The sequence below is a fragment of the Typopeltis vanoorti genome, chromosome 16 (assembly GCF_054136105.1).
Source record: "Typopeltis vanoorti isolate ZY-2024b chromosome 16, IOZ_Tvanoo_1.0, whole genome shotgun sequence".
NCBI lineage: Eukaryota > Metazoa > Arthropoda > Arachnida > Uropygi > Thelyphonidae > Typopeltis > Typopeltis vanoorti.
This window is the reverse complement of record NC_143564.1, coordinates 34949080-34965586: the sequence shown is the minus strand read 5'-3', so window position 1 is coordinate 34965586 and position 16507 is coordinate 34949080. Positions and strand designations below refer to the sequence as shown.

At 37.0% G+C, this 16507-nt stretch overlaps 1 protein-coding gene across 4 annotated transcripts in view; it reads left to right on the top strand.

Annotated features, from left to right (window-relative positions):
• The first annotated feature begins 323 nt into the window (after positions 1-323).
• RhoGAP15B (RhoGAP_ARAP and RA_ARAPs domain-containing protein RhoGAP15B) overlaps positions 324-16507 on the top strand; it is a 339597-nt gene continuing 323413 nt past the window's right edge. For 2 of the 4 annotated variants that reach the window (XM_090405966.1, XM_090405963.1), the window contains exon 1: positions 324-364. The gene's annotated coding sequence lies outside the window, so the exon portion shown is untranslated. Of the gene's footprint in view, positions 365-454; positions 630-2738; positions 2757-16507 lie in introns of those variants that run through there. The other 2 variants (XM_090405964.1, XM_090405965.1) reach the window with 2 other exon arrangements.

Sequence of the window (16507 nt, the reverse complement as noted above, 5' to 3'; positions counted from 1 at the left end):
GGTGGAGACAAAGTGCCCTCCCTCGATGAGTCTTTGGACTCCCTGGAGGTGTGACGAAATAATAATTATAAATCCTCCAATTAATAAATCTGCGTGTTCCATTATATATGCTGAAATAAGTTTATTTCATTCAAATTGGAAGAGAAATAAAAAAAACATTTTCATACAATTTGTTTCTTATTTAACATTGCTAGCATTATTTTCATCCCTGAACATTCTCTCATTCTTGAAAATTACTTGTATTAAAACAAGTCTGCAACATTGAGTGTTGATGTGTGGTATGTTATTGACTGCGCTCTCTGGTGTCAGAGTTTTCCTTTAATGTTGAAAGTAGTGCAATAAAAGAAATCCTATGGTTTACTGGGTAAGAGAACATGCAAATAATCAGTGTTTTTTTTCTCGAGAAGAAAGTGTTACTTATTTAAGTTCAGAGAATATGAATATCTTGTACATTTTAAAACATCGTTTACCAAACTCTTAAGTAATTCATTTGTCGGTATTTATTTACTTTTAACCTAAATGTTGTGTTTGCTTTTGGCAAGTGTGCTTCCTTTGACAGTAATAACATTATGATATGTTGGTTACAATATGTTGATTTTTGATTTCGGTAAACATGATGGAGTTTGATGGTAATGAAACCAGTTTTTTTCGCATGCTTTATTGTAAATACGTGTGTGATGTAACCTCTCCCCAATTCACAGAAAATTTTAAACATTTATAAACACTATACTCTGTAACAGTTTTTGTATTTATAAATTAATCATCTGCATAATGATTATATCAAAGGAGCTTTTCTTTTGTTTCAAATAGCATTTTTATGTAAAGAAGAGGGTCATTATTTTACTTTCTTTTCGCATTTACATAGATATTTCGGCATTCTTATCCCAATATTTATTAAGCATATTACCGTTACTGAAGGTAATTCACGTGCGTTCACAACTCATATCTCATATGTCCGATAAAGGAATTCTTTATCGGACTTCGCATCGATAAAGAATTCCTTTCTAGGTAACGAACATGACAGGGAAGAAGGGAAACAAACACTGAAACAGGATTACTAAATTGTTGTTTTTGACCATTCAGAAGAATAAGAAAAATTTTCATTAAAATTCAGGGCACTGTACTAACAATATTTTTCAAACAAAAAATACTGTTGGTGGGCATAGATTAATAATAATAATGACACTATAATCTGTATCAGAAGTGTGCAGGGTTTCTTTTCAAATATTATTAGTAAATATTAATTTGAGAAAACCTATGCTCATGAGTGGATACATATACAAACTTGTCCATCATCTTTCCCCCATCCCAACAATATGGTATCAATAAAAAGCCCTTGTTAACAGCAACAAGGTTTTTTATGTGGAAGAGGCAAGAGTCTAATGTATCTGAATCATGGTCTAGTGGAGAACATGTCAGGATGTCTTAGCTAGATAGAAGGCTTGAGGATGCAGTATCAAGTGCTGTTTTTCAAGTGCTCTATATAGAGATTGACTAGAGGAAGAGAGAGCCCATGATCATATGGTGTATCCCTCCAGATACATGGATTATATAAAATTTATAAACCAAATAATCCCCTCTGTCTTATATTGATGCTACTGACCCTTTCTCCTTAAAGATATAGTAAGGTGTATTTTATTTGTAAAATAAAAATTCTGCCATTTCAAATCTTTAATTCAAAATTTACTTTGAATATTTAATATTGAAATTTTAATAATAATATAATAGTTAGATTTACATTTTGCCATTATACTGGTTGCACTTTGAAGGACACAATATATAAACAGATAAAGAATACAAATGTGAGCTTTGTTCTCCTCTAGCCAATTTCTCTATGAAGCAATTGGAAAAATATGCTCGATGCTGCCATCTCACCTTCTATCTGGCCAAGATACATTGATGATGTTTCCATCAGATGAGATGGCTGACATCCAGAGACTTGATCATGGTCAATCAGGCCTGTCTGGCCTTGCCTAGAATCTAATTTAAAAAAATATAAAATACTATGCTCCACCCAGCAAATACAAATTGAAAGACTTTTTTAGAATCAGCAGCAGATTAAAAAAAAAAAAAGGCTCTAATCTAAATAAATATGGTTGCATTAATCTTCCTGAAATCCTGAGATTTCAGGAATTGATGATCATTAATTCTTAGACCTCACACCCAAAAGCCAAGGCTAGCTACCCGTACCCATAAAGGGTGTTCCTCTAAAAATTTTAGGCATCTAACGTCTTCCACTTATAGTGTGTGTATTATAATTTTTATACTTTATCCTGAAGATGTCTCTGTGACAGAGACTAAATAATAGAATTGTTAAACTTGCATTTATGAATTATCCTGATAACGATCTTGTTATCACTGATACAAGTTTTCATCAAGAGATCGAAGCTAGAGAAGTGAGCTGATGACAGCAAAATTTTCAGTGATTGTCAGCATGGGTTTGTTAAAGGGAGGTCATGTATTACCAATTTACTTATGAACTTATGGATTTCTGGGTTTGAAGGACTGTAGTGGTAATTTGTTGTTGAATTTATAGGATGTGAAGACAGATTGAGGGAATGCAATTTGCCAAATCTTGTAAATAGAAGAGGGAATATGATTGAGGCACGTAAGTTAGTACTTATATACTGAGGTTGTGCGGAAGAAATTTTGCACAGAATGGGATAGAGAAGAACAAGAAACCATCCTTGGAAACTGTATAAGGAGGGTGGTAGCAAGGGGAGTGAGGAGTAGATTCTTTGCTTGGAGAATGGTTGGTAAGTGGAATGCATTTCTTTATGGTGTGGTGAATGCAGACACATTGTGTATGAGTTTACACCTCAGTTTGATCTTTGTGTGTAATTGTGTGTGACTTTCACAGCAAGTATTTTGACTTCAAGATTCCTTATACTTGCTGTGCAAGTTCTGTTCAGTCTGTAGTTGTAACAAAAAAAAAAAAAAGTAAATATGGTCATTGAAGAAATGGAACACCATTTAATAGTTTTGGGTTCAGAATCAAAATAGAAAAAAAAAAGTTTAATTTTTTTACACCACAAATACATTTATACAGTTAGCTTGCTAATAATGAACATACGAAGAAATTAAAAAAAAAAAAAGTGAAAAAATTTAATTCCTTATACATTATGTAATTTTACATTAAACATATTGTAAAAATACACAAACGACACTTGTGTATTAATATGAAATTAATAAATCGATGTTGGTCGAGTACTAACAGTTATTACATATACTGTATGCCCTTGCATTCTTTCTGTGATTCAACCAAAAAAGGACACCACATGTAATTTTCTTTTTTCCTTCTTTCAAAAATCTAAGCCAAGTGGCTTGTTTCAGCCCAGCATTTCAATGGTCTGTTTTTTTTTTTTTTTTTTTTTTTGACCTTTTGGTTTGTAATTCAGTATCTTCCTAGGTATTCCTAGTGCTATCATATGCTATTCATTCTAGATGCTTTTCTATTTGGTTCTGTATTTTTCTATGGTTTCCATTGTTGGTGTTTGGTTTACTTCTTTTAGCATGCTGTTCTCATATATTTCATTTCATTAAAAGATGTTGGTCAAGTGCTAGCAGTTACTATATATACTATATGCTCTTTCTTTCTATGATTGATCCAAAAAAGAACACTACATTTAATTCTCTTTCCTTGTTTCAGCCCAGCATTTCAATGTTTGTGGGTTTTTTTTCGGTTTTTTTGACCATTTGTTTGTAATTCAATATCCTTTAAGGTATTTTATTATATATTATTCATTCTAGATGAATCTCAAGGGCTCACTTTAGTGAGTATGGGCATGGCAAACCCGAGGTACCAGATGCTGGACCATCCCTTACTTCATGTAATATACATCTGTTATATTATTCTGTAGACTGATTCCTCCCCTTCTTTCTTTGCTTCTTTCTCCTCTCCTTGCTCCTTCCCTCTGTCTGATGCTATTAGAGTATTCGAGGGCTAGGGGTGAATCTTTCTTATCTTGCTAAATCATTTCGTCTTATGCAGCCACTGAAGGAGGCAAGCTAGCCTCAATAGGTGCCGGTCCCAAGCCTGGATAAATGGCGAGGGTTGATGTCAGGAAGGGCATCTGGTTGTAAAACTTCAATGCCAGAGCTCAAACTATGATATGAGTCAAAGAGAAAATGATATAAGGGCTAGGGCGTACCCCTTAAGCGACACGCAGCCACATCACCCTACAGCTGCAAGAAGTGGACAAGGGCTACCGCATCAAGGGCTGGTGCAGTTAAAGAAGCGAGCCCAGCAGGTGGAGAGGATGTTGCGAGTGGGAACACTGAATGTTGAAAGCATGACTGGAAGGGGAAGAGAGGCGGCAGACATGATGAGGAAGAGGAAGTTGGACATTTTATGTGTGCAGGAGACCAGGTGGAAGGGGGGGAGAAAGGCAAAGGAACTGGGAGATGGATATAAATTGTTCTACTCTGGAGCAAATAACGAGGGAAGAAATGGTGTAGGAATTGTGGTGTGTGGCAGAATGAAGGGCGAAGTACTAGAAGTGGGTAGAAGGAACGACAGGATCATGCGAATGAAATTGGGTCTTGGAGAAGAGCGAGTGGTCATATTATGTGTATATGCCCCGCAAGTTGGCTGTATAGCAGAGGAGAAAGATGAGTTCTGGAACATGTTAGATGAAGAAATGAGGGAACTGGAAGAAAACGAGATGGTGATTGTCGGAGGAGACTTGAATGGGCACATAGAGAGACAGAATAGAGACTGTGAAACGGTGCATGGTGGCTACGGAGTGGGAATGATGAACCAGGAAGGAGAGAGGGTTGTGGACTTTGCAGTAGCGTTTGATCTGGCAATTGTGAACTCGTTTTTCTACAAGAGAGAAGAACATTTGATAACATTTAGGAGTGGTAACAACAGTTCACAAATTGACTACATTTTGACTAGAAGAAAACATCTTAAGGTTGTGACAAATTGTAAAGTAATTCCAACAGATCAAGTGGCACAGCAACACCAACTGCTGTGCGCAGACTTTAAAATAAGATCGAAGATAAGAACCTCTGGAAGCCATGGGATGAAGACAATTAAGTGGTTTCACTTAAAAGAAGAGAGTGTGAGGAATCGTTTTAGGGAGAGGGTGTTAGAGAGGATTTTGGATGGACTGGAAAGTGTACAAGATTGGTGGAAACATAATTCAAAAGTAATCCTGAGCTGTGCAATCGAGGTGCTTGGTGAGGCATCTGGAAAGATTAGAGAGCAGAAGGAGGGTTGGTGGTGGAATAATAATGTACAAGTGGCAGTGACAGCTGAGAGGAAGGCAAAGCAGAAGTGGGATGAGTCAAGAGTGGAAGAGGACAGAGAGGTGTACAGAGAGAGAGAAAGCAAGAAGCCAAGAGAGTTGTGGTACAGGCGAAGGCCATGGCATATCAAGATCTGTATGATCAATTAGAAACAAAGGAAGGAAGGACAGAGAAAAATTTACCAACTAGCGAAGTGCAGAAATAAAGCAGCAAATGACATCTTACATGTGAGGCAGATCAAAGATGCTGAAGGAAGAGTATTATGGAGGGATGTGGACATAAGAAACAGATGGAGAATATACTTTGAGGGACTTTTGAATGAGGAAAATGCAAGGACTTACAGAGAAGATGGGCAGCCTTCTGAGGGGATGGTGCAGAACATCAGTAGAGTGGAAGTGATGGAGGCCATGAAGAGGATGAGGAATGGAAAATCAGTGGGCCCCGACAGGATTCCAGTGGAGGCATGGAAGGCACTGGGGGAAGGGGGAATTGACCTGCTGTGGTACCTGTTCATAAAAGTTTGCCAACAGGAAAATATACCTGAGGAATGGAGGGAGAGTACACTTGTTCCCATCTACAAGGGTAAAGGGAATGCACAAGACTGTAAAAATTACAGAGGAATAAAGTTGATGTCCCACACAATGAAAATCCTAGAAAGGGTTCTTGATGGAAGATTGAGAAAGGAGGTGGAGATTGCAAAGGAACAATTTGGCTTCATGCCTGGTAGATCAACAACAGATGCTATCTTTGGATTACAGCAGATGATGGAAAAGTTTCGAGAGAAACAACGGAAGCTACATCTGGCATTTATTGATCTGGAGAAAGCATATGATAGAGTGCCAAGGCAAGAAGTCTGCAGGTGTCTGAGGGAGAAGAAGGTTCCAGAGAAATATGTCAGGTTGGTGCAGGAGATGTACAGAAATGTGAAGACAGGTGTTCGGACCTGTCTGGGACAGACAGAAACAGGGCTTGCATGAAGGGTCATCATTAAGTCCATTTCTGTTTAACATTGTGATGGAGGTGGTGACGGAGGAGGTGAGAGAAGATGTGCCTTGGACAATGTTGTATGCAGATGACGTCTTGCTGTGTGCAGATTCAAGAGAAGAAGTGGGAACTAAACTGGAAAGATGGAAAAAAGTACTGGAAGAGAGAGGTATGAGACTGAGCAGAAGTAAGACAGAGTATATGTGTTGCACAGTGGGCGGCGGCCAGGAGACGGATCTGGAGCTGGAAGGAAATGTCACCAGGAAGGTGAGGGACTTTAGATACTTAGGTTCAACAGTGGAAGAAGATGAAGGAACTGAGAAGGAAGTGGGATTCAGGATACAAGTGGGTTGGAGGAACTGGAGGGAGATGGCTGGATTGTTATGCGATAAGATGGTGCCGATCAATCTGAAAAGCAAAATCTATAGGACAGTAGTGAGGCCAGCTATGACATATGCTATAGAAACTATGGCCCAGAGGAAAAATAACATCAGCAGGATGGAAATAGGAGAGATGAGAATGCTTAGGTGGATGTGTGGTGTAACCAGAAAGGATCATCTGAGAAATGACTATGTGAGGGGAACAGTGAAAGTTACGAACTTAGGAGCGAAGATACAGGAGGCAAGGTTGAGATGGTTTGGCCATGTGATGAGGAGGGAGGACGAATATGTGGGAAGAAGGGTCATGCAGATGGATGTGCAAGGAAGGAGGAAACGTGGGCCGTCAAAGAAGAGATGGAGGGAGCTGGTAGAAGAGAACTTGAGGATGAAGAACTTGGATGTGGTGACAGCCCAAGACAGGAGGATGTGGAGGAGACTCATCATCAACAGTGACCCCACTTAAGTGGGAGAAGCTGCAAAAGAAGAAGAAGATGATTATTCATTCTAGATGCTTTTTCTATTTGGTTATGTATTGTTCAATTGTTTCCATTACTATTATTTATTTTTTTTGTTTGTTTAGTTCTTTTAGTATGTCTTCATCTGTTATCTAGTATCACATAACTTGCTGTTCTCATATATTTCATTTCCGCAGTAGTAATTCTTTTTTTATCTCTTTCTCGTATTGTCCATGCTTCACTGTCATAATAATGTTGATTTTGATAAAATATTTTATCTAATTATTCTAATTTTTTTTTCTATAATATTGGTCAGAGACTCATCATGGGAGGTACACACAAAGCTCATCCAACTGCCTTAAACTAATTCAGTGTGTCTACATTCACAACACACTCGGACAGTGCATTCCACTCACTAATCACTCCCCATGCAAAGAACCTGCTGCTCACTCCTCTGCTCACACCCTTCTTATACAGTTTCCAGGGATAGCTTCTTGTTCTACCCCTTCTCCCATTCTATAAAACATTTCTTCCATGTTAACCTGATAACTTCTGACTAATATATGTCTTAATCATATCCCCCTCTTCCTATTCATGAAGCTTTACAGTTTACATTCTTTCAATATGTATTCATACCTCCACATTTCAAAGACTATTTACCACATTTGCGAATCTTCTCTAGACCCTTTCTAACATACCCTATTTAATTGCCATGAAAACCTGGTGACAAAATCTGTGCACAATAATCCATGCGAGGCCTGATCGGTACTTTATACATTGCCATCATAACCACTTTATTTCTGCACATCAAGGTCCTCTGCATCATTACTATTATCCAATGTGATGACTTCGCAACTTGTGCAATATGGCCAACGAATTTCAGGTCCTTGGCCACCATCACCACTCACAGATCTCTCATCTTCTCTATCTCCTTCAAAGTTTTCCCACCAAGCATATACTTTGCATCCCATTGTTGCTTACCAAATTTCAAACCTTACACTTTGCATTATTGAACTGATAGTTCCATACTGTTGCCTACTTTATCTATTTAAGTCCTGCTGTAAGGCCATAAAATCTACTTGACTCTGCATTGCTCTCCCAATTTTGCATTATTTGCAAACAGGTGCATATTACCAGTTAAGCCCATCCCAATATCATTAATATACAAATTGAACAACAGTGGCCGTAATGCAAACTAATGCAGCACACCACTAGTGACCCTCCTACTTCAGAACACTGCACCTCTATATATACAACTTTCTGATACCTATCTGACAGCCAGTCACTGATCCAACTCATTAGTCTATTATCCAGTCCCATTTTTTTCAGTTTATTTGTCAAGTGACAATTTATCAAAAGCTTTTGCAAAATCTAAGTACCTCTCTTGTCCAACCCATTTGTTGCCTTGTTATAGTAAGTTAGTAAAACATATCTCCCTTTAAGAAACCCATTCTGCCAAGCATAGAGAATATTGCTATTATCAGCCCATTTCTATGACTATAGAAATGGGCTGATGATATGACCAGTTTGCTAACACCATTCTCTTGAAACCTGTGCTGCTGTAAGTGTGGTGATATATCATTAAATCCTATCATCTTATTGACATCAAGCTTATTTATTTATTCATATACCTTCTCCTCACTCACAATTAAGCCATCCTCCTATGTCTGCTACATTTGAGGTTTTCATTATTTTATCCTAATGAGAATGAAACACCGTTATAAGTTGTTCATTGAATACTTCAGCAATGTCTTCTGGAGCAGTTACTATTCTACAATTTTCATCCATTAACGTCATTTTACGATAATCATTCTTCCATCTGCTTGTGCATTTCTGAAAAACTCTCCAATGTGTTTCTTGGTCTCATTTGCTAATTTCTGCTTTTATTATAGCTTTGCTGTTTTTATCAACTGAATTAACTTCCTGGCATGCTCTTTATACTCCTCATGCAATTGATTGCAACCATTGTTCATCTTGTGCTGCCTCCACAGTATTCTCTTCTTCTCAGTTTCATGCTTAATTTCTTTATTCATCCATTTGATAACTACTTTATTCAGTCTTTTCACCATTGGAATACATTCTCACATTGATGTTGTTAAATATATGTTGGTCAGTTCCCACACAGCATTTGTCTACCTCCTGCTTAACCCCTTATTCCATGCTATAGCTCTAAGCTATCTTCTAAGCTTTTCATAATCACCAGCCTCGTAATTCTACTTATATCTTTCTATCAATGAGGATAGAAAGGGGGATAAAAAAAAAGAAGAAAAAAAAAGAAAGGAGGGCAGGTGCTGTTGATGATAGTAGGCAAATTATGTCTGTACAAAGTGCAGATACAAGAGGGAATCCCCTTCCCTTTTTGTCTATACATGTATTCACATCCTCTTGAAGCATCAACCTTTCTCACTCTGTATTCCCTTGTCCATCTTGAGTCTCCCCATTTCTCTATTTGTTCCACACACTTATTCTCTCATTCTCTACACTCATGCTACCCACTTTTTCATTCATAAGAACCACTTCAATCTCTCCTTCCTTACTCTCCTGCTCTTTCACATTGCTTGTTACTTGATTAGATTCATTCTGTGCACTCATTACTCTCACTTCCAGCAGCAGTCTCTCCAAATGATTCACACCGAAACCATTCAAATGCAGTCCATCACTTTTACACAGTTCAGTTTGTCCTTCAAACTCATTCCACACATTAACAAACTGCACTCATTTCCCCTCACACATTTCCACTAACATATCATTCACAATCATTTGCTCTCTGCCTCATTTCATCACTGTCATACCTGGGCAACACACTATTATATTTTATCCTTCTCAACAATCTCCTGATATTCAATCTTACATTTTTCTTGTTCCTAGTCAAGTCATTTGTCCCTATTATCACTACCAACTCATTTGCTCGCTTACTTCTCATATCCAGTGCCTCAATCACTCTATTCATTTTACCTCCAGGAAAACAAACTTTGTGCATCCTCTCATTTACCACACTTCTAATAATTGAATCCCCATACAGTGCCACTCATGTCTTTTATTACATCATTGATACTGACATCATTTGCTTTTGTCTTCTTCATTCTTCCACACATATCTACAATTCTCTTCATTTAACTCCACATCCATTTCATCTCTTGCTTCATCTTCACCACCTCAGCTTTCAAATCTTGTGTGATTTTTTTGCTATCATTCACTCTCTCAATTTTATCGCAGTTTTATCATACATGCTTGTTCGCCGTCAATGCTGCTTGCCACTTACCGTTAACTGCACTCTGTTTTTCAACTTCCACTACATTCATATCGCTTTTGTCATTCTTATTACCATCAGTTGTTAAATTTGGCAGATTGCTTATTCACTTTTTCAAAATTTTTTTACCAATATTTCTCTGCTCTTTTACAGTGTCTCTCTTTGCTATCAGATGAGCAGCACTCATCCTTCTTGTGGCATTCTTGCTACTAATACCTTCCATTTCTGATACATTACCACCCATTAAGTCTGCATTCAGATCACACTTCGCACACACCATCCTTTCATCTGCCTTAAATATCCATAATTTATACTCTATGAATGCCAAATGAGTTTCTAAGTTGAATTCTTTTCTTTTCTCAATTAGTAATTTGTGACTGAATATATGATCTATGCCGAATCTTCCTTTTCTAAAACCATTCTATTCTTCATTTATAATTTTTCTAGTATAGGGGTGATTTTGCTCTTCAGTATTTTACTATATGAGGGGTTACTCAAAAATAAACTGAATCTGAACTTTGCGTGCATGTATTTTCTAGTTAAGGATGCTGCTGCTAGGCAGCATGAGTGTGCAGTTTTATATGCCTGACTTGCAAGTGCTGTCATCCCATGTGAACTGGTTCATTGTTAAGGGGAATTTCAAGTATGGAAACATAGATTGGAAGGAAGAGCGGATGCATGGGAGAAAGAAAATGAGATTTATGCAGTTAGTAAAGATTAATTACTTAATCCTTACTAACTGCATAATTAAGTAGTGGAGAGGATCAAGACATAAGTGACCAACCAAGATGGTGAGTGGTCTGTGGAATGTCACCCCTCTCCCCAAGTGAAGATAGATTGAAGGTTTACAGATTCCGGAAGTTGGTTGATAGGTTAAAAAGAGGGGTATATGATAGAAACATTTAAGTTGCTTAAAGGGTTTTATAGGATTGATGCAGGAAAAATGTTTCAACTCTTAGAGTGGTGGAGGCAGAGTTATAGAGTAAGTGCTTAGAGGGAGTAGAACAATAGTTCATCCCTGGAAGTTAAGAGTGTACTTATTAGGGATGCAAGGACTAGATTTTTTTGCTGGGAGAGTGGTGAATGATTGAATAGAACGGGTTTCCAGTAACAGTTGTTAGTGTTTTGTCTGTTAATAGGTTCAAGCAGAAGTATGATAGATATTGTGTGGATAGTTTTGGTCTCTGCAATGAGTCTTCAGACTCCATTGAAGTGCCCATACAATAATAATAACAACATATCTTAAGAACATTATCCTAAAAAATGGATACAGTTTCAGGACTATCAATAGCATCTTAAATAAGCCATCACACATTCCAGTGCATGTACAATAACAAGACAAGTACAAAAGTTCTGTTTCTTTACGTTACATTAAAAATGTTACAGATAAAATAATGAAAGTTTTAAAACAATACGACTTAATAGTTGCCAACCACTACAAAAAATATCCATGATGCTAAAGTCTGGAGAGATTGTTGGTGTTGCAGTAAGTGAGAGTGTTAAGACAGGAAAACTAGAATTGCCATGGTGGATGGTAGTATTTGATGGCCTCTTTTGCCGTGGTCATTTGGTAGATGCGAGAATGTATGGTCAGATATGGTAAGTGAAATCAAATACAGCTAATTCTCTTTTTACATGGCCTTTTTTTACATGATTTAGGAAAGGTTGGCCAAGTAATTAGCGCATCCACTCTTCAGCTAAAAGGCTGTGGGTTCAAATCCCACCGTGGACATAGATGTTTGTGATTGTCTGTGAAAATATTTATAGTGGGTGGTAGATGGCCTTGTTGTAGTTGCAGTTTATTGTAGTTGGTGGATTGTGAGTGGTGGAGGCAGAGTTATAGAGTAAGTGCCCACCCTCGATGAGTCTTTGAACTCCCTGGAGGTGTCAAGTAATAAATAATATTTTTTTTTTACACGGTATATTTTGATTTAACACAGTTCTGTTAAAAAGGGTATTTCCATTATAATTATCATTTCCTAGAAGAACGGTACATATGTACTTAAACTTGAATTTTGGGACCCCCCCCCTCCCTCCCTTGATGTTTTAAATATCAGGGATTACTGTACACTACAGAATTAGACAATTGTGGCAACAACAAAAAAAAAAAAATTTTTTTTTATAATTACAATTCCCCGAAGTTAGGCCGACAGATGATCCATTATATTCACTTGCCATTGGTCCCTGGAAGCAGAAGAGTGCTATTCTGAAGTTAAGTTGGTCCATTATGGGAGGCCCGCCTATATAAAGCTGCTTGGAAGGAGTTAAGCTGTTTGCTAAACAATCATTTCTTGTTTACAATTCAGAATGTTTACATGTCTTGTGTTTTTTTTTTCATGAAAGGTTTGTTCGTGCAATAGAGTTATACAGCTATGTATTAAATTTTGAAGTTTTGTACATGTAATATCAAATTAGTAAAATTAATTATTGATAATTTTCAAATATATTCATAACATTACCCGAATGATCACGATGTCAGATAATTCAGTTAGACAGAAAAAGAAAAGCTATTTCTTTAGAAACTAGGATCCAAATTTTAGATCATTTAGCAGCTGGAGAAGGTTCAGCATCCTTAGGGAAATATTATGGATTGAACGAAGCTACCATGAGAACAATTAAGAAAAATGAAGAGGCCATTAGAAAATCTGTTCTTTATGGAACAAAATTAGGTCCCAAGTCGTCATCGTATACGAGAGACATTATAAAAGTGAAGATGGAAAAGGCCATAGTGATGTGGATAGAAGATTGCTCACAAAAAGGAATACCTTCGGGCGGAAATGTCATCAAACAGTAGGCATTACGGTTGTACAAACATATTCAGGAAAAGGAGCCAACAACATCAAACAACAATTGTGATTTTTCTACACGCACAGGCTGTCTTACAAACTTTCTCAAAAGATATGCACTTCATAATGTAAAAATAAAAGAAGTTGCATTGCGGCAGCTAGGGAATTTTTTCAAAACTATCCAAAGTTATTGAAAATAATGGCTACACTCCTGATCAAGTTTGGAATGCAGATGAGACTGGCCTTTGGAAAAAAACGCCAAGTAGAACTTATATAGGTGAAATCACAAAAAAAAAGTGTTGGTGGCTTTAAAGCAGCTAAGGATTGTGTGACTGTTATTTTGCAGTAGTGCTTAAAGAGATCGTATATTAAAAACCATTACTCATTAATCGATCCCTAAGACTGTGGGCAATGAAAGGTGTGGATTTTAACATGATACCAGTGCACTGGGAGTCAAACAAAAAAAGTTAGGTTACAAAAGAAATTTTTAATGAATAGTTATATCAATGTTTTGTTCTAGAAGTTAAACGCTATTTGATGGGAAAAAATCTGGACTTTATAGTTTTATTGATTGTAGACAATCAATAAAACAGGATGGCCAATGCACCTGGCCATCCTGTTTTAGAACACCTGAATGTAGAATTTTTTTTTCTGCCACCTAATACAATAAGAAGAGCATTTCAATACATTTTGGATAAACTAGATAAGGATAATTTACTGACAGTTATTGATGTGTGGAAGAAATTTTCTATTTTGGATTGCATCAAACTTTCTAAGTTGCCATTATCAGAATTGAAACTAGCAACTTTAAATGCATGCTGCTACTTTGCCAGAATGCGTGAAAAAGAAAACCCTTGTGCCTTTGCATACAACTGAATATCCCAATATCATCAGATTAGCACATGCAGTTGACGGAGAAGGATTTGATGATTTTTTGTCTGCAGATATTGAAGAATTGATGGTTGACAAGGCTGTTAGTATTGAGAGTATTTTTCACTTGGTTAGACTATAATAAGTTTAGTTTAATCCTTTATCCAAGTGTGAGCAAACAAAGTTTGTGCCTGAAAGTATCTTCAGGACTGGGGTAAGGTAGTACAACACCGGGCAACTCGCTGCAAAGGTGGAGAAAGGTCTCTCGTCACTCCTATCTCAGTATCTCCCATAATGCAAAACACATTTCCTTGCAGATATGTGTAATGCTATGCATTAAGGCAAGGGCCACTACCCATACCGGTTTCGACCTTTATTGAGGTCTCGTCAGTGGGAGCCAGGCATAGGAGTGGAGACACAAAGGCAGAAGCAATGAGAGGTCATCCTAACCTATAGGAGTTGCCAAAGAGTGTACAACCTTATTATTAAATTACTCCGGATTCAGAGAAAGATGTTGAGAGTTTATTTTTCACTTGATTAGACTCTAATAAGTTTAGTTTAATCCTTTATCCAAGTGTGAGCAAACAAAGTTTGCACCTGAAAATATCTTCAGGACTGGGGTAAGGTAGTACAACACTTTTGCATCTTTCTCCACCTTTGCAGCGAGCTGCCCAGTATTACTGCCCAGTCCTGAATAATACCCAGTATTATTCAGGACTGGGGAACTACTTTACCCCAGTCCTGAAGATATTTTCAGGCACAAACTTTGTTTGCTCACACTTGGATAAAGGATTAATCTAAACTTATTATTGTCTAATCAAGTGAAAAATAAACTCTCAACATCTTTCTCTGAATCAGGAGTAATTTAATAAGTTAGGATAGACCTCAATAAAGGTCGAAACCGGTATGGGTAGTGACCCTTGCCTTAATGCATAGCATTACACATATCTGCAAGGAGATGTGCTCTGCATTATGGGAGATACAGAGATAGGAGTGATGAGAGACCTTTCTCCACCTTTGCAGCGAGTTTCCCGGTGTTGTACTACCTTACCCCAGTCCTGAAGATACTTTCAGGCACAAACTTTGTTTGCTCACACTTGGATAAAGGATTAAACTAAACTTATTAAAGGCCGTTAGTGATGACAAAATAATAGAAGCTGTCCTTGAGAATCTCGATGAAAAAGTGATGATGAAGAGATTCCACTCACTGCAGGGTTAATTAAAGAAGGGCTTCAAATGGCTAGTAAATTGCAAAGTAATTTTTCTTACACATGATCCAAATACTGAATGAGCTGGACAGTTTAAACGTAAACTGAAGTCATGTATGGTGCGATATGAAGAATTATACAAAGATCTAGTCAAAACAGGATCTCAACAATTAATTACAGAGTTTGTGGTAAAAAAAAAAAAAAAAATCGACCTTCAGAATTATTGGAAATTAGTGCTAATTTAGTTCCTTTTACTGAAGAAAACATTTCATCATTGCAGTATGAACAGGACAGCCAAAGTGCTTCAAGTGTTGGAAGTGATTTAATTCCAGGTTTAGAGAAAGATGTTGGAAGTTTATTTTTCACTTGGTTAGAAAGAAAAAAAAAATTAAATTAAAAAATTAAAAAAAAATAAACTTCCAACATCTTTCTCTAAATCCAGAGTAATTCAATAACAAGGTGGTACACCTGTTGGCAACTCCTATAGGTAAATATGACCTCTCCTATTGCTTCTGCCTTAGTATCTCCACGTTTGGGTCTACCTCCCACTGATGAGACCTCAATAAAGGTTGAAACCGGTCTGGGTAGTGGCCCTTCCCTTAATGCACAGCAGTATACATGTCTGCAAGGAGATGTGCTTTGCATTATGGGAGATACAGATACAAAGAGTGATGAGAGCTTGGTCCACCTTTGCTCGGAGTCGCTTGGTGTTGCACTGCCTTACCTCATCCTGAAGATATTTTCAGGTGCAAACTTTGTTTTCTTACACTTGGATAAAGGATTAAACTAAATTTATTATGATTTAATTCCAGTTTCATACAAAAGAATGCAGCTACTGTCAGAAAGTGACAGTAAATAAAATTTAACTAATAACCATATATGCCAGGTGTATTTAGGCCTTCTTGAATTTCTGTTTTATTATTGAACACTATTTTCTTTAAGAAAGATACATATGCATATACTTTAAATAAGTATTTAATATAAAAAAATATTCCATTAAAATTAAATAGTTTTATTCAATGATTTTCATGTTTTGTTTGAAAATAACTTACCTGTTTGTATTATGTTTTCACATGTGGAACCCTTCTTCTATTTTTTCATATGCACTGTATTCTTTTTTACATGTTTTTTTCTGGAACCAAGCTACTGTGTAAATGGAGAATTGGATGTAGTCTGGAGGGAACGGTAATAGGCACAGAAATGTCACAACGCGTAGGTGTTTCTTTATACAAATGCCAGGAGTATCAGGAATAAAGGAAGTGATTTGATGGATTGATATCCTCAGTCTGTCATGAGATTGTTGAAATCAGTTAAACATTTG